The sequence below is a fragment of the Chrysemys picta genome, chromosome 15 (assembly GCF_011386835.1).
Source record: "Chrysemys picta bellii isolate R12L10 chromosome 15, ASM1138683v2, whole genome shotgun sequence".
In the NCBI taxonomy this organism is placed as follows: Eukaryota; Metazoa; Chordata; order Testudines; family Emydidae; genus Chrysemys; species Chrysemys picta.
Window position 1 is genome coordinate 8,700,877 of NC_088805.1, and position 19,073 is coordinate 8,719,949.

At 46.6% G+C, this 19,073-nt stretch overlaps 1 long non-coding RNA gene across 2 annotated transcripts in view; it reads right to left on the bottom strand.

The window, feature by feature from the left end:
• Positions 1-19,073, bottom strand: part of LOC135975799 (uncharacterized) — a 62,927-nt gene that overhangs the window by 13,640 nt on the left and 30,214 nt on the right. Inside the window, exon 3 of one of the 2 annotated variants that reach the window (XR_010592844.1) lies at positions 14,866-17,100. The exons of the other annotated variant lie outside the window; for it this stretch is intronic. This is a non-coding gene — a long non-coding RNA (uncharacterized LOC135975799). Of the gene's footprint in view, positions 1-14,865; positions 17,101-19,073 lie in introns of those variants that run through there. 2 annotated transcript variants of the gene reach the window in all.

A 19,073-nucleotide genomic window follows, 5' to 3' on the forward strand; every position in this document is an offset into this window, starting at 1 on the left:
CACCCAGTCCGAATGGATTTTCCTTGGGTGGGGAGTGTCAGGGTGCTGATGCCTCCAGCAGGGGGCAGAGAAGGCCTGATAGACCCCATCACACAAGCCCATGCAAATTGATGCTGGAGCTGTGCGTTACTAAGGATCCCATTGGCTTAGGACCTAAGTGCCATATGGACACCACCAGGAAGTAGAGCAAGATAATCCACAATAGGGCAGTGGATGTCTTGTTGGGAGCTTGCCAAAGCTGCCTTGAGAGGATGATTATGATAATGAATAACAGACCTAATGTGCCCTGACTGCAAGCCTGACACACATGACATTTGTGAGCATGTAAAGAGAAGTCCTTGTCTTGTTAAAAAACAGAGAGGTCTCACATGACTAAAGACAAGCTGCTATAAGGAATCTGCTAGGATAAAAACTGGCATTTCAGACTCCTAACATACACCACAAGAATTTGTTTGTTTTCAGGATTTGAGGATTGTGGGTTGTTAATTATTTACTATTAGTTATTAATTATTATTATTGAAGTAGGGAAGATTTCCCACTGAGGCGCCAGAAAATGGAATACTGGTGGCATAGGAGTGGCTACTATGCTAATGCTACAGTGGGTGGCATGTCATCTCCATTATGTAGCGAGTTGTTAGGCATTGGGGTAGTTTAGGTGATGATCCTTACTGTTGACCCATGGGTTGGGTTAAATGAATGTATGATAAATGGAGAAATGAAGGTATGTAACAAAGGTGTGACATGAAGTGCTGGTTAAAGATTGGTCTTTATTTTCTGGCAACAGTGACCTGGCCTTACAAAAGGTCACTCATGTCACATGGCAGGTCCACTGACTCCAATGGATGCTGCTACAAGACAACATTCTGTTTCTCTGTTTACTGAAAGTAACAAAACCTCTGCAAAACTGAAGAGCACATCTGATAAAGTCATTACAGGGCTAGAATGCTGACTAGCAAGAACTAGGGAAGCTTCTCCTTTAATACACTAAATGCAGCCCCCTTGTGGTGAAAGATGTATCATAAAAGGACAGCCCCAGGTAAATCCATATAAGGCAGTACAAACAGGGAATCCATCAATTCCACCCATTGTGGTTCATCCCATGGATGATGTATTCTCTGAAATATAAGGTCTATGAGTTTTTTAAATGAATTCTCAGCACTCTAGATTGCAGTTGGCCTCCCTAATATGAAATGATGCAATTGCTAAATTATTGAATCTTCAATCTTAAACCACACCACCAAGACAGGTGTAAACTTCCCCCATTTATCCTAATAGGGTGTTAATGTCAAAGACTACAGTATAAACATTTAAAAGGACATACAATTAACTACTCCACTGCTGATTTATAAAATGCACCCAGCAAGTGGGTTGTGCAGTGTAACTGGAATTACCCGGTACATCTTGCCTTTTGAATGGATAGTGTTCCACAGAAAACTACGGCCAGACACCCCCACATTCCAGCTGCAATAAAGCCAGGGAAAGTAGTGTTCAGCCTTTAGTTTGGATTCAGGGGATCCAGACAGAAACACACTCAAAATGGGGATGAATGTCTGCTAGGAGGACTCAACTCGAACATGTTAGTAATTACACTTATCTAGAATGATCCCACAGGTGTTTTGTCGCAGAGTTGTGGTTCAGCTTCATCGTCTAGATTTTGGCTTATAACACATACCTATGCAAGAGAGTGAGAACTCCCCCTTTATCCCCACATTGGCTACCTAGACCTCTGGTTCAGATTTGCAGTAGTAAGATGCTGGCACAACCTCTTATTCCCTCCCCAGTGCCGGTAGGAAGGGAAGGGGCAGAACCTTGGCTCCTGATTACAGAACTGCCCTTACAACTTGCTAGTGCAGTTGAGTCTGTATGAGGGGGGAGGGCAGCAGCAAATTACTATTCCCCTTAGCAAGGAGGAAAGTGAGAGAGAATTTTGACTTGGGTGTGTCTGTCAGACACCAAGCCTTCCAGAGATAATCCTGGGGGTGGGGGAGCAGAGTATGCATCACCCTTTGCCCAGGGATGTGCCCAAAGGCAAGATCTAGCTCTGCGTGAATGACTTGGGCAAAGAATAGAAGTTTGTGCTTTTGCTGCAGGAAAAGGACAGATACCATGTGCAGATTCTCTCTTGTTTGCTGGATCTGTCCAAAATGGAAAATATCCTCTTCTGATTATTAACACCCGACTAGAAAAAATGTTTCACATTGTTCATCTACAGTAAAATGTAAGTTTTTAAAAAATATGTTAACAGTACAAGTTTGTATCTTTATCTGGTGTAATCATCACATAAATATTTGTTATCTATTACTTTCATGCTGCCATAGGGGTCCTATTGTGTGTTAATCAATGCAAGACACTTTTAAGTGACGCATGCTCTAGAAATGCTACTCTAATCATTGGCATTATATATCAGATAGTAATGGGTGAGCCACAGAAAGGTTCAGCTAAGAATCTGAAAGTTTAGATAATTCTCTGAGCCCTCTCTCTGCCTCACTCTGGGGCAGACTGTCACTCCCACACCAAGAGAACCCTCTCCTGGCCTACCACTTGCAGTGAATCCCACTTGGGTTGCAGCAGGCATTGCTGATGATGAGACTGGAGATGAAACTGGCATCTCCTCATGCCCTAGGGCAAATTCACTGTTGGTCTTCGCTGACACAGCCTGTTGACTTCAATGGAGCTGAGGCTGCTTAGCGGAGTACGAATTTGGCCTCCATCGTTTTCACATATTTCAGCTGTTTCCTTATTTGCATTCCTCAGAAATCTGCCTGCCAAACTGCAAAGCAAAGTCAGGGTCTTGGTAAAGCCTGGGATGCAGATTCATGTTCTCTAGGCCTCTTCAGCTTGTTGTAAATTAATTTACTGTCAGCGGACTGACAACCCCTCTATTCTGAAGTCCACAGAAGGGTACAGCATGGCCAACAGTAGAGTAACTGTTCCTCACCTCCACAACTCCAATCACTACCCTGCCAACATGCCACGAAGCACTGTTCCCGCAGGACCAGCAACAAGGGTGAGAGGGGAGTTCAGTTTCTCATGCCCATTCACATGCTGCATTCTGTGCTGAAACCAAAGTTAGCAGTGCTAACTGCAAAGATGATTTTGTAATATGGCTAAGACACGTGAACTGGCACATAGAAGAATATTGTAGCCCTACATGCCAGGTATGTAAAGCAGCACCCAGGAATTTTATAGCAGAGATGGGCCAGAACTAGAACTCTAAAATCAAACACCTCTATATTGGCGGGAGGAGGGAAAGAGGAGAGGAGGATAGAAAGAGAGAATAAAATCCCCCCCTGGTGACTTGGGTCTAGGTCCGAGCCCTGAGTAAGTAATGAGTAACTGAAGGATGAAGTTGCTACTCCCAACAGAAGCACTTTCAGGCAGAGAATACCTTCCTGCAATTCTTCTCACTCATTCATAATTATTGCTGTCATTTTTATTGTATTTTGAGGAAAATGCCTTGTCCCCTTGCAGTGATCCTTGAATAGCAGGAGAGCAGCAGAGTGCAATGGAGGAGAAGCCAGCCCTTGGCTTGGAGTGCATTAGTGCTCTATTACCTCTGCTGCCAAAGTGAACCATTAGTAACTAAAAGTGCTCTCTAGAACAGCCCCTCCTGGGACAGCAGGCCCATCACGTTCTGAAGGGTAGTTTGGAGGAGTCTCCCCCTTTTGTTAGGCAATCCCCTGGGTTTACAAGTCTCATACATTATGGATAGAGACTTAATGGAGACTGGCTGCATAAGCACTGCTTGCTGAGCCTCTCAGCACAAGACAGCCATTGCAGCTCTGTGCTTTCTGCCTCTCCTCCTGCCTCGTGCATGCCAATTAGACTCTAATTTGATTTCAGTTCTATCCGTACGAACCCCATTAAAACCCAATTCTGCTTATTACCAACAGCTTTCTTTAAATGAAACTACTTTCCCTCCGAGGACTCTCCCAGAATCTGAGGCAGAACAATCTGCAATTAGCCGGTGCGCTGTCAGCCCGTGCCAGTTGGAATGCCCTCATCAAGGGACTGCTGCACTGCACTGGGAGGCAGTCTCCTCCTCGAGGTGTCACTTCTTTGCCACCATGTAATCTGCCACCGTGAAGTCTGTCATACACCCAAATGATCAATGTATTTAATTCTCGCTCAGCCTCAATCTACATCTCCTATTGCATCTCTACTACAAGTGCTTTGAGGTACTGTAACTCACTATCAGAATATTCTCCGATGTATTGACCAGTTGGGCATTGTATCTAATAAGCAGCAGTCTTTAGTAACACAAAAGTGACTTAGCTTTACTGGAATAAGAAAGTCTGCTTATTAAACATTTGCCAGACTCAGTGGACAATTAACTGCAAATAACCTTCTTAAAGAAGCAGACTCTTGGAAAATAGTGATACTTTTCACCTTTCATCCAAGGACCTCTGGGTGTTTTATACAGGTGGTGGAGTATCACCCCTATCATATAAATGGAAGAATGTGAAGGGATATGTGCCTCTTGCCTAGTGAGATGGAAAACGACAAGGAGTAGAGCTGTTGTCAAGGCTGATTTCCCACTCTGGCACTTTGAGTGCAGAAGGTGGGGCCCGCAAGGATTCTAAAAATTAATACTGGCCACTCCAGGCTTGTATTAAACTCCTAAGGTTACAGCTTTTCTCTGACCTTGGATGGGTAGATGCTGCCACCACCCAAATGCAGAACCCCTTTGAGAGCCCAGGAAGGCATACTTGGGAATTCCTCCCCGTGGGGTACCCTCAAGCCCTTTCACCCCCTCCGTGAAGAGCTGAGGGAAAAAAAACAAAAACAAAGGAAATCAGCTGTTACCACCAGCTAATTAAACAACATGTGCACAAATCTCTTAGTGACACAAAATCCAATCTTGTTCTTAAAAAAGGTAAATTTGACTAAAAACAAAAAGAAAGAAAGAAAGAAAATACATTTGAAAAAACCCACTTACAAAAATTAAGCATCAAGAATAACCTTCTTGAGGTCCAGCTTAAAGTTTACAAGCAAAACAAAGCATTTGGGGTTAGCACAGAGAAGTCCACAAGCCATAAAGAAATAAACCTAATAATGTCTTCCTAGACATTCCCAGATCTACTTACGTATCTGGGGTTTCAAATGAGTAGTTTCTAGGTATGATTTGATGATTTTTGATACCTAGCCCAAGCTCTTACAGCATAGCTGCTTTGTCCCTTCTCTCCAGGAGAACAACACAGACAAAGGGGAAGTTTTTTCCCCCAATTTTAAAAAGTTCTAGCCTTCTCATTGGCTCTTCTAGTCAGGTGCCCACTCCCTTCCTTTTACCTATGCAGGGAGACTTTTTAACCCTTTACAGGTAAAGCAAGTACAGAACAACTATTAAGAGGGATTTTATAGCTAACTGGCTGGCTGAGTCCATAAGAGGGAGCCACCTCCCCCCCTTTCATTTATCACAGCTGTCTTTCAGGACTATTTCAGTATTACCTTGTGGCCTAGGTACTGACACATTTATTGATAAGGTAGAAGACACTTTTTTTCTATGTCTCCCTGAAAGTGGAGGTGGAGCAAGAGGAGGGGTTGAGGTTCCCTCTTCTTCACGTCTTTCCCTGAGGGTATTATAGTGATTAAGAAAAGAAAGCTATTGTTTTAGAGGCTATGCCAGTTTCTTTTCTACAGCTCGTCTTTGGGAACATAGCGCTAAACGGAATACTCTACGTGAGCAGTGTGTTTGTTCCTTTCTCTCTTTGATGGCTAGCCTTCTCACTCTTTTTCTGTAAGTGGATGGGGGAAAACTGGTGATGGGGTTGCACTTTTATAAACCAGGGTATTCCAAATTAGGGGTGGGCTTCTAAAATGAGAGGGCCACTTCTGAGATCAGGAGCTTAGAGCTTGTCAATATAGAGAAGTTAGTGTGCAGCAGACTGAATTTAAAGTGCCCTTGCTACTCTGCACTTACTATGTGGACACTCCGCACACTAAAAGTGCCTTTGTGCATGTTAGCTTAAATACATTTTAAAAGTGCACCAAACTAAACTGACCAAGAACACTTCTAGTGTGCAGTAAGAATGTCCACACAGAGAGTTAGTATGGAGTAGCTAGTTCACTGAAAATTCATACCTAGCTTGCTGTGCACTAACTTCCTGTGTAGGTAAGCCCTTTGAGTGGCAGACTGGAATATGCTACAATGACGTGGAGAAAACAACGAGGAGTCCTCGTGGCACCTTAGAGACTAACAAATTTATTTGGGCATAAGCTTTCATGGGCTAGAACCCACTTCATCAGATGCATGAAGTGAAAAATACAGGAGCAGGTATAAATACATGAAAGGATGGGGGTTGCTTTACCAAGTGTGAAGTCAGTCTAACAAAATAAATCAATTAACACCAGGATACCAAGGGAGGAAAAATAACTTTTGAAGTGGTAAGAGAGTGGCCCATTACAGATAGTTGACAAGAAGGTGTGAGTAACAGTAGGGAGAAATTAGTATTGGGGAAATTAAGTTTAGGTTTTGTAATGACCCAACCACTCCCAGTCTTTATTCAGGCCTAATCTGATGGTATCCAGTTTGCAAATTAATTCCAGTTCTGAAGCTTCACATCGAAGTCTGTTTTTGAAGTTTTTTTTGTTGAAGAATTGCCACTTTTAGGTCTGTTATTGAGTGACCAGAGAGATTGAAGTGTTCTCCTACTGGTTTTTGAATGTTATGATTTCTGATGTCAGATTTGTGTCCATTTATTCTTTTCTTTTATTCTACACAAAAGTACATGGCAGAGGGGCATTGCTGGCACATGATGGCATATATCATATTGGTAGATGTGCAGGTGAATGAGGCCCGGATGGTGTGGCTGATGTGGTTAGGTCCTATGATGGTGTCCCTTGAATAAATATGAGGACAGAGTTGGCACCGGGGTTTGTAGCAGGGTTTGGTTCCTGGGTTGGTGTTTTTGTTGTGTGGTGTGTAGTTGCTGGTAAGTATTTGCTTCAGGTTGGGGGGCTGTCTGTAAGCGAGGACTGGCCTGTCTCCCAAGGTCTGTGAGAGTGAGGGATTTTCTTTCAGGATAGGTTGTATATCCTTGATGATGCACTGGAGAGGTTTTAGTTGGGGGCAGTAGGTGACAGCTAGTGGCGTTCTGTTACTTTCTTTGTTGGGCCTGTCTTGTAGTAGGTGACTTCTCGGTAACCTTCTGGCTCTGTCAATCTGTTTCTTCACTTCACCAGGTAGGTATTGCAGTTTTAAGAACGCTTGATAGAGATTCTGTAGGTGTTTGATCCCTCAGACAGAGACAGAGCAAATGCAGTTGTATCTTAGAGCTTGGCTGTAGACAATGGATCGTGTGATGTGGTCTGGATGAAAGCTGGAGGCATGTAGGTAAATATAGCGGTCAGTAGGTTTCCGGTATAGGGTGGTGTTTATCTGACCATCGCTTATTAGCACTGTATTGTCTAGTAAGTGGACCTCTTGTGTGGACTGGTCCAGAGTGAGGTTGATGGTGGGGTGGAAAGCCTTGAAATCTTGGTGGAATTCCTCAAGGGCCTCCTTCCCATGGGTCCAGATGATGAAGATGTCATCAATGTAGTGCAAGTAGAGGAGGGGCACTAGGGGATGAGAGCTGAAGAAGCGTTGTTCTAAGTCAGCCATAAAAATGTTGGCATACTGAGGGGCCATGCAGGTACCCATAGCAGTCCCGATGACTTGAAGGTATAAATTGTCTCCAAATCTGAAGACAAATTTGTGGGTGAGGACCAAGTCACAAAGTTCAGCCACCAGGTTTGCCGTGATGGTATCGGGGATGCTATTCCTGATGGCTTGTAGTCCATCTGTGTGTGGAATGTTGGTGTAGAGGGCTTCTACATCCATAGTGGCTAGGATGGTTAGGGTTACCATATTTCAGCAAGCAAAAAAGAGGACGGGAGGAGCCCCGCCCTAGCCCCGCCCCTGCCCCTCCCACTTCCCGCCCCCCCAGAACCCCCAACCCTCCCCCCGTTCCTTGTCCCCTGACTGCCCCCTCCTGGGACCCCTGCCCCTAACTGCCCCCCAGGACTCCACTCCCTATCTAAGCCTCCCTGCCTCTTGTCCCCTGACTGCCCCAACCCTTATCCACACCCCCACCCCCAGACAGACCCCTGGGACTCCCACGCCCCATCCAACCACTCCCCACCCCCTGACAGCCCCCCCCAGAACCCCGACCCATCTAAACCCCTCTGCTCCCTGTCCCCTGACTGCTCCGATCCCTCTCCGCACTCCTGCCCCCTGACAGCCTCCCCCAGAACTCCCAACCCATCTAAACCCCTCTGCTCCCTGTCCCCTGACTGCTCCGATCCCTCTCCCCACTCCTGCCCCCTGACAGCCCCCCCCAGAACTCCCAACCCCCTCCTCGCTCCTTGTCCCCTGACTGCCCCCTCCTGGGACCCCTGCTCCTAACTGCCCTCCAGAACCCCACCCCCTACCTAAGACTCCCTGTTCCTTGTCCCCTAACTGCCCCCTCCTAAGACCCCCCCCAACTGCCCCCCAGGACCCTACCCCCTACCTGTACCCTGACTGCCCAAAACTTTCTCCCCTCCCCCCAAAAAGCCCCCCCCGTTTCTTGACTGCCCCCTCCAGAACCTCCCTGCCCCTTCTCCTGCCCCCTGGCCCCCTTACCCTGCTGCTCAGAACAGGGTGTTGGGCTCTGTGCGAGCCGAGCCGGACACGTGGCTGCGCTCCCCAGCACAACAAAACCCGGTCCCTGGCCCTGCACAGTGCTGCTGGACCGGGCTGCAGGGGAGAGCTGCCTGCTCAGAATGCAGGGCGGATCCGGCTCCTCTACAGCTGCTCCGGAGTCCAGCCCGGGACTTTCCTGCAGCCCTCCCAGCTGCTCGCTCTGCTCTGCCGGGGGAGGGGGGAAATCCCGGACATTTTGAGTGTTTTACAAATTCCCCCCGGACGCTATTTTTAGCACAAAAAGGAGGACATGTCCGGGTAAATCCGGACGAATGGTAACCCTAAGGATGGTGTTTTCTGGAAGATCACCAAAGGATTGCAGTTTCCTCAGGAATTCAGTGGTGTCTCGAAGATAGCTGGGAGTGCTGGTAGCATAGGGCCTGAGGAGAGAGTATACATAGCCAGATAATCCTGCTGTCAGGGTGCAAATGCCTGAGATGATGGCAACCAGGATTCCCCGGTTTATGGATTTTGAGTAGCAGGTAGAATACCCCTGGTCAGGGTTCTAGGGGTGTCAGTGTAGATTTGTTCCTGTGCTTCTTTAGGGAGTTTCTTGAGCAGATGGTGTAGTTTCTTTTGGTAATCCTCAGGGGGGTCAGAGTTGTAATGGCCTGTAGAATGTGGTGTCAGAGAGTTGTCTAGCAGCCTCTTGTTCATATTCTGACCTATTCATGATGACTACACCACCTCCTTTGTCAGCCTTTTTTATTATGTCAGAGTTGTTTCTGAGGCTGTGGATGGCATTGTGTTCTGTACGGCTGAGGTTATGGGGCAAGTGATGCTGTTTTTCCACAATTTCAGCTTGTGCACGTCGACGGAAGCACTCTATGTAGAAGTCCAGTCTGTTGTTTTGACCTTCAGGAGGAGTCCACGCAAAATCCTTATTTTTGTAGTGTTGGTAGGAAGCTTCCTGTGTATTAGTGTGCTGTTCAGTGGTGTATTGGAAATATTCCTTGATTTGGAGACGTCGAAAGTAGGATTCTGGGTCACCGCAGAACTGTATCATGTTTGTGGGGGCAGTGGGGCAGAAGGAGAGACCCTGAGATAGGACAGACTCTTCTGTCGGGCTAAGAGTATAGCTGGATAGATTAACAATATTGTTAGGTGAGTTAAGGGAACCACTTGTGGCCTCTTGTGGCATGTAGGAGTTTAGATAGTTTAGTGTCCTTTTTCCTCTGTAGAGATGCAAAGTGTGTGTTGTGAATGGCTGGACTGATGCAAACATGAAGACTCAGAGGTTCCATTGGGGAAGGGCTGCATCCCTAGGACTTAAGCCTGCTCTCACTGAAGCTGGTGGGAGTAGGATTGGGGCTCCAGAGGTGCTCACAGAATAACCTCAGGTAGAAGTATGTCTGGTGGGGTCTTAACTATTGCTGTGTTTTGTTTTCCAGCGATCAGGTTCTTGCTTTTTGTTAGCTACAATCACAGGGTCTACGTAGAGGTCAGTGATGGGAGATGCTCCTTATCCCCCAAAGGCTTTCACTGGAGGATGCTGAGAGGAAAAGAGCTCCGCATTTCCCTTGTCCATCATCCTGTACAGGAGGCCACCAGGAGAGACTGAAACCGTGCAGGCTGCAATATGCGATTGACACCCAGCCTACCTTCTGAGACCTGTCAGTGAGGGAGGAACAGAGCCAGCTCAAAATAACCAAAAGCCACAATGGAGGCTTCGTAAGTTATTTAAATTTATTTGATAGATACAGATAGTGAGCTCTTCAGAGCAGGGAACATGTCTGGATGTTTTGTGAAGTGCTGCAGGCATTTGCTGAGCAGTTAAATGAATAGCAATAATACAACACTTGCCAGTAAACACCATTTATATATACAAAATCCACACACATTAAGTGGTGGCAATACCTATGATAAATTGCCTAGCCAGGATACAAGTTGCATTTTATCATTCACCCCTGACCACCTCACCTGCCCCCAACATGCTAATCCATCTCCCTGAGGATTTCTCCTAACATTCCAAAGCTTGGGAGCAGTTCCAAACAGCTGCCACTTCAAAGAGCGGAGGAAGAAACACTTCTCTGGCAGATTTTTTTTATTTTCTCCCCCACAGTTATATTGGTCTGAGGTGTAAGATGGATAGCATTCAATCCTGCTCTACTCACAATTTTAAAAGCCCAATACTGCAAAATCCACAAGGGCTGGAAGTGGGTGCTATGCAGCGACTTCCCCATTGAGTGTCACAGCCCCTTGAAGTCATGTCCCAAAAGAGAGGGAAAGAGGTGTCAATATCAGCAAAGGAAAAAAACCCAAACCAAAAGCCAGCCCCACGGCAGCTTCCTTTGGCCACAGGTCCCATGGAAAAAAAAATCTTCCATTTGATCCAATGGTCCATTAACACAGGGCTGCTTCTTTCAGCTACAAATAAAAAAATAAAATAAAAAACAGTTCTCATTGTGGCTGCAGTCTCTGTGCAGCAGTACAGTCCTCTTGAGTTCAAAGCAGGGGGCAACCCCCAGGTACTGCTTCCCATAGGGAATACCCAGTACAGGAGACGGCCAAGCATCTCTAGGGAAAAAGAACACCTCTCCCGTAATCCTCTACACTAGCTACCTCTGCTTCTCTTTTATGGCTTTCCCTACTTAAAGGGCTTGTTCACACAGGGAAATTTATCAGCATAACTATACCAGTTTAACTCCCCCTGTAGACATGCTTATTCTGGAATAAGAGTATTTATACGGGTATGTCTACACTACGAAATTAGGTCGAATTTATAGAAGCCGATTTTATAGAAATCGGTTTTATACAGTCGATTGTGTGTGTCCCCACATAAAATGCTCTAAGTGCATTAAGTCGGCGGACCACGTCCACAGTACCGAGACTAGCGTCGACTTCCGGAGCGTTGCACTGTGGGTAGCTATCCCAGAGTTCCCGCAGTCTCCACCGCCCATTGGAATTCTGGGTTGAGATCCCAATGCCTGATGATGCAAAAACAGTGTCGCGGGGGGTTCTGGGTACATGTCATCAGGCCCCTCCCCCTCCGTCAGAGCAATGGCAGACAATCGATTCGCGCCTTTTTACCTGGGTTACCTGTGCAGACAACATACCACAGCAAGCATGGAGCCCGCTCAGCTCACCGTCACCATATGTCCTCTGGGTGCCGGCAGACGTGGTACTGCATTGCTACACAGCAGCAGCTAATTGCCTTTTGGCAGTAGATGGTGTATTACGACTGGTATCCATCGTCATCGTATTCCTCAGTGAGTTCGGTCAGAGGCACCTGGGCAGACATGTTTTGTCTCCTGGAGACTCAATCCTGCCTGCAGTCCTATTGAACCGTCTTGACGATGATGGCCAGCAGTCGTAGTACAGCATCTTCTGCCAAGCACCCAGAAGATGCTGATGGCTATCAGTCATGCTGCACTGTCTGCTGCCAGCTTAAGATGTAAAAAATAGATGGACCAGATTTGTTCTGTATTCATTTGCTTCCCCCTCCCTCCGTGAAATCAATGGCCTGCTAAACCCAGGGTTTTGAGTTCAATCTTTGAGGGGGCCATTCTGTGTGAGAGTTGTTTGTGTTTCTCCCTGATGCACAGCCACCTTTGTTGATTTTAATTCCCTGTACCTGTACGCCATATCATCAGTCGCCCCTCCCTCCCTCCCTCCGTCAGTTTCGCACCTTTTTTCAGACCAGACGCCATAGCACTGGGATCATGGAGCCCGCTCAGATCACCGTGGCAATTATGAGCACTACGAACACCACGTGCATTATCCTGGAGTATATGCAGAGCCAGAACATGCCAAAGAAAAACCTGGCGAGGAGGCGATTGCAGCACGGCGACGAGAGTGATGAGGAAATTGACATGGACATAGACCTCTCTCAAAGTACAGGCCCCAGCAATGTACAAATCATGGTGTTACTGGGGCAGGTTCATGCCATGGAACGCCGATTTGGGGCCCGGGAAACAAGCACAGACTGGTGGGACTGCATCGTGTTGCAGGTGTGGGACGATTCCCAGTGGCTGCGAAACTTTTGCATGTGTAAGGGCACTTTCATGGAACTTTGTGACTTGCTTTCCCCTGCCCTGAAGCGCCAGGATACCAGGATGAGAGCAGCCCTCACAGTTGAGAAGCGAGTGGCGATAGCCCTGTGGAAGCTTGCAACGCCAGACAGCTACCAGTCAGTCGGGAATCAATTTGGAGTGGGCAAATCTACTGTGGGGCCTGCTGTGATCCAAGTAGCCAACGCAATCAAAGACCTGCTGATATCAAGGGTAGTGACTCTGGGAAACGTGCAGGTCATAGTGGATGGCTTTGCTGCAATGGGATTCCCAAATTGTGGTGGGGTGATAGATGGAACCCATATCCCTATCTTGTCACTGGAGCACCATGCCACCGAGTACATAAACCGCAAGCGGTACTTTTCAATGCTGCTGCAAGCCCTGGTGGATCACAAGGGATGTTTCACTAACATCAACGTGGGATGGCCAGGAAAGGTACATGATGCTCGAGTCTTCAGGAACTCTGGTCTGTTTCAAAAGCTGGAGGAAGGGACTTTCTTCCTGGACCAGAAAATAACCATTGGGGAGGTTGAAATGCCTATCGTTATCCTTGGGGACCCACCCTACCCCTTAATGCCATGGCTCATGAAGCCATACACAGGCAGCCTGGACAGTAGTCAGGACCTGTTCAACTATAGGCTGAGCAAGTGCCGAATGGTGGTGGAATGTGCATTTGGACGTTTTAAAGCGCGCTGGTGCAGTTTACTGACTCGGATAGACCTCAGCGAAGCCAATATTCCAATTGTTATTGCTGCTTGCTGTGCGCTCCACAATATCTGTGAGAGTAAGGGGGAGACATTTATGGCGGGGTGGGAGGTTGAGGCAAATCGCCTGGCCGCTGATTACGTGCAGCCAGACACCAGGGTGGTTAGAAGAGTACAGCAGGGCGCGGTGCGCATCAGAGAAGCTTTGAAAACCAGTTTTGTGACTGGCCAGGCTACGGTGTGAAACTTCTGTTTGTTTCTCCTTGATGAACCCTCTGCGCCCCCGACCCCCGGTTCACTCTACTTCCCTGTAAACTAACCACCCTACCCTCCCCCTTCGAGCACCGCTTGCAGAGGCAATAAAGTCATTGTTACTTCACATTCATGCATTCTTTATTAATTCATCACACAATTAGGGGGATAACTGCCAAGGTAGCCCGGGAGGGGTGGGGGAGGAGGGAAGGAAAAGGACACACTGCAGTTTAAAACTTTAAAACTTTAACACTTATTGAAGGCCAGCCTTCTGATGCTCGGGCAATCATCTGGGGTGGAGTGACTGGGTGGCCAGAGGCCCCCCCCCCATGTTCTTGGGCGTCTGGGTGAGGAGGCTATGGAACTTGGGGAGGAGGGCTGTTGGTTACACAGGGGCTATAGCAGTGGTGTCTGCTCCTGCTGCCTTTCCTGCAGCTCAACCATATGCTGGAGCATATCAGTTTGATGCTCCAGCAGCCGGAGCATCGACTCTTGCCTTCTGTCAGCAAGCTGATGCCACCTATCCTCTTCAGCCCGCCACTTGTTCTCTTCAGCCCGCCACCTCTCCTCTCGTTCATATTGTGCTTTTTTGCACTCTGACATTGACTGCCTCCACGCATTCTGCTGTGCTCTGTCAGCGTGGGAGGACATCTGGAGCTCCGAGAACATATCATTCCGAGTCCACCATTTTCTCCTTCTAATCTTCACTAGCCTCTGTGAAGGAGAAACATTTGCAGCTGGTGGTGGAGAAGGGAGAGGTGGTTAAAAAAAACATTTTAGAGAACAATGGGTACACTCTTTCACGTTAAATTTTGCTGTTCACATTACACAACACATGTGCTTTCGTTACAAGGTCGCATTTTTCCTTCTTATATTGAGGGCCTGCCGGTTTAATGTGAGAGATCACTTATGCAGTGCCAGGCAACAGATTTTGACTTGTAGGCAGCCATGGTAAGCCACAGTCTTTTGGCTTTTTTAACCTTCTTAACATGTGGGAATGGTTTCAAACAGTAGCGCCTTCATTTCCCATACCAAGCACCCGTTGGGTTGGCCATTTAAAATGGGTTTGCAATGTAAAAGGAGGGGCTGCAGTTTCCAGGTTAACATGCAGCACAAACCCAACTACCCCCCCCACCCAATTCTCTGGGATGATCACTTTACCCCTCCCCCCCCCCCCCCCCGCGTGGCTAACAGCGGGGAACATTTCTGTTCAGCCAAGCAGGAACGTGCACTTCTGAATGTCCCCTTAATAAAATCACCCCATTTCAACCAGGTGACCGTGAATGATATCACTCTACTGAGGATAACAAAGAGAGAAAAGGAATGGATCTTGTCTGCATGCCGGCAAACACAGGGACCATATGCTGCCATGCTTTGTTATGCAATGATTCCAGACTACGTGCTACTGGCCTGGCGTGGTAAAGTGTCCTACCATGGCGGACGGGATAAGGCAGCCCTCCCCAGAAACCTTTTACAAAGGCTTTGGGAGTACATGAAGGAGAGCTTTCTGGAGATGTCCCTGGAGGATTTCCGCTCCATCCCCATACACGTTAACAGACTTTTCCAGTAGCTGTACTGGTCACGATTGCCAGGGCAAATTAATCATTAAACACGCTTGCTTTTAAACCATGTGTAATATTTACAAAGGTACACTCACCAGAGGTCCCTTGTGTGCCCTCAGGGTCTGGGAGCACGCCTTGGGTGAGTTCGGGGGTTACTGGTTCCAGGTCCAGGGTGATAAACATATCCTGGCTGTTGGGGAAACCGGTTTCTCTGCTTCCTTGCTGTGAGCTATCTTCCTCGTACCCCGAAGCCGCTTCCTTGTTGCGTGATTCTCCATTGATGGAGTCAAAGCACACGGTTGGGGTAGTGGTGGCTGCACCCCCTAGCATGGCATGCAGTTCCGCGTAGAAGCGGCATGTTTGCGGCTCTGCCCCGGACTTCCATTCGCCTCTCTGGCTTTGTGGTAGGCTTGCCTTAGCTCCTTAATTTTCACGCGGCACTGCTGTGTGTCCCTGTTATGGCCTCTGTCCTTCATGGCCTTTGAGACTTTTTCTAATATTTTGCTATTTCGTTTACTGCTACGGAGTTCAGCTAGCACTGATTCGTCTCCCCATATGGCGAGCAGATCCTGTACCTCCCGTTCTGTCCATGCTGGAGCTCTTTTGCGATCCTGGGACTCCATCATGGTTACCTGTGCTGATGAGCTCTGCGTGGTCACCTGTGCTCTCCACGCTGGACAAACAAGAAATGAAATTCAAAAGTTCGCGGGGCTTTTCCTGTCTACCTGGTCAGTGCATGTGAGTTGAGAGTGCTGTCCAGAGCGGTCACAATGAAGCACTGTGGGATAGCTCCCGGAGGCCAGTAATGTCGAATTCCGTCCACACTACCCCAAATCCGACCCGCAAAGGCCGATTTTAGCGCTAATCCCCTCGTCGGAGGTGGAGTAAAGAAACCGGTTTAAAGGGCCCTTTAAGTCGGAAAAAAGGGCTTCGTCGTGTGGACGTGTCCAGGCTTAATTCGATTTAACGCTGCTAAATTTGACCTAAACTCATAGTGTAGACCAGGCCTAAGTGGAGTTATATTGATGTAATTATACTAGTACAGTTATGCAGGTAAATTTTCTAGTATAGACAAGGCTGGCACAGCTGTCAGCTCCATCTCCCAGCAATCTATCAGTTGCCAGGTCTTCTCTCCAGGACTAGCAGCTCAGGCAATCTTTCAGTTTACGCCTTTCAGTATAGTGAAGAGACTTAACACTTTCCCGGATACCACAGGGATATACCCGGTCATAGAGAAATCCATTGCTTTCCAATGAGATATAAAATATTTTATTCAAGCCCTGGCAAATCATGACATATAACCTTAATGTTTCTACATTACCTATGAAAAACCTATTATAGATACATTTTTAACAACTCTAAATATTACTTGTTATAATTTTCCTGTCCTACACAGTTGAACTCATGGATTGAGATTTTCAAAGCGGTTTAGGCAATATGTGGCATATATGGAACTGATAATTGTGTGGATTACAGTTTTAAATAGTAGTTATTTGGGATGACTTGCATAATACACTCATGGCTTTGCCATTTATGAATAATGTGCCATTCTGACCTCATGCCAATAAACCCCTTCTAACATAATGTTATTATATATATACACACACATATACATATATCTATATCTATATCTATAACCGTCCATGTTAGTAATTATATACTCTACGCACTGAGCCAATGCAGGGGTGCAAAAAGATGCAAGTCGAACAATTTGTAAGTCATCTTTAAAGGTTTTAATCCATGCAGTGTGTATAAAAATAAGACACAGGTAACTCCCAGACACAGTAGATGTGTGAGACTGGAATGATGAGATTGACAGATTAGAAGAATTGGATAACCCAGTTTGCAAAGGTCCATTGGAAAGCGGTTCATTGGCAGAGCAGACAGCAGTCATGACAAGCAAGTGGCTAAAAACAAAGAAAAAAAAAAAACAAAAACAAACAATTCCTTCAGCTACTTAGACTTGGTCTACACTAACCCCCCAAATCGAACTAAGGTACGCAACTTCAGCTACGTGAATAACGTAGCTGAAGTTCGAAGTACCTTAGTTCGATCTTACCTCGGTCCACACGCGGCAGGCAGGCTCCCCCGTCGACTCCGCGGTACTCCTCTCGTCTAGCTGGAGTACCGCAGTCGACGGCGAGCACTTCCAGGTTCGACTTATCACGTCCAGACAAGACGTGATAAGTCGAACCCAGAAGTTCAATTGCCAGCCGCCGAACTAGCGGCTGGGTATAGACGTACCCTTAGAGCACCACAGAGAGGAAACTTACAGGGTCTCTCCAGCAAACCAGGATAACAGACCACTCTGAAGGAGAAACAATCTATATAACATACACAATTGCTCACATACAGCTGCATTAAAAAAAATATTAAATTGCAAAATCAGGCACTCAAAAGGAAAAGTCAGAATTCATGTTGCCCATGCAACCTTAATTCTGTACCCCTCATGTGTTAGCATAAATTACATGATCACATAACATTTTTTCCACTGAATAGAACTGGAACTCCTCAGTTATGCATGTCATGGGCCCTGTATGGTCAACAGCTAGTGAAGAGTCTCCTTTAGCAAAAGCCTGTGCTATTGCAGCAGGATAATCTGAGTTGTATCTCCAATGTTGGCCTGAAACTGTAAATGTCCATGGTAGGCAATAGAATGACATCTGTGACATTTGGAAGGCCACAGATTTGTTTCTATATTCTAATTATTACATCTAATTATAAGAAAAATAAATCTCTTTTCTTTTTTTTAAAGTCATAGGTGAAGAAGGAAGATTTTGTGGTAAAAGCAAAGGATCCACAGAGACCTGGATTCTTTCTATTCCTGGCTGTGCCATAAACTTCCTCTAGGACCTTGCCCAAGTCACTGACCCTTTCTGTACCTCAGTTTCCCCATCTTCAAAATGGGAGAAAACTCCCTCTGGTTGATCATACTGCCAGGACATTATCTGGTTTCTAGCAGTTTAACACTTTCATAGGCAGTCTCGTATACCACAAATGTAACAGTAATTAAATTAAACTCGGCAGTTGGATGAATTACTGCAACTGATGGGAATCCTACATTTCTTCATCAGCACTCTCGAACTCCAGCATCTTCATTTTGGAAACATTGTCTCGTGTGAATTCTTAAGCAACAGCTGGCATGATAAGACATGCATATTTGTGTCCAAAAATACACGCCCTGGGTGTGGTGTAAAGAACAAAGCCAAAGAACATGTGCCTTCAAAACTTGCCTTCTACTGGGAAGTGTGAGTATGGTGTAATAATGTACACCCCTTTGAGCCCTAGAGAGAGAGAGAGAGCGCGAGACACACACACACACACACAGGCAGACATCTTTAAAAATAATTCTGCATTCCTACAATCGTTTGATTAATTGCTGTATTCTAATCACATGACTGGAAGTCACCAATAACCAGCAAGATTATTTGATCATGATTACTTAGAGGGAGATCTTTAAAGTCACAAAGAGCAGCTAGACAGCCAACTCCCACTGAAATTCAATGGGAGTTGGGTACCTAAACTGCCCCTTGTGCCTATGAAAATATCCCCCCCATCCGTGCTTTGAAAACATCTACAAATTAATCCTCAAAACACCACTGTCCGTGCACTCCTGCCTTACTCTGGCAAATCTTCCATAGAAGCAAAGGGGTTTTGCAGCCCACTTGCAGCTCCCACTGCCTTCCATCTGGAATTGTGAGTGCTTCTGAAAAATCAGACCCAGGGTTTCTCAAATGGGACACTTAAACACAGACACACTCAAAACTGGAGGTCACTTTGGGCTAAGGAAGTTGCCTATGGACACCCACTAGTGTTTGCAGCAAAGCCAGGGTGAGAACTCACAACTTCCAGTCCCTGCTTAGTTATACCATGCTGCCTC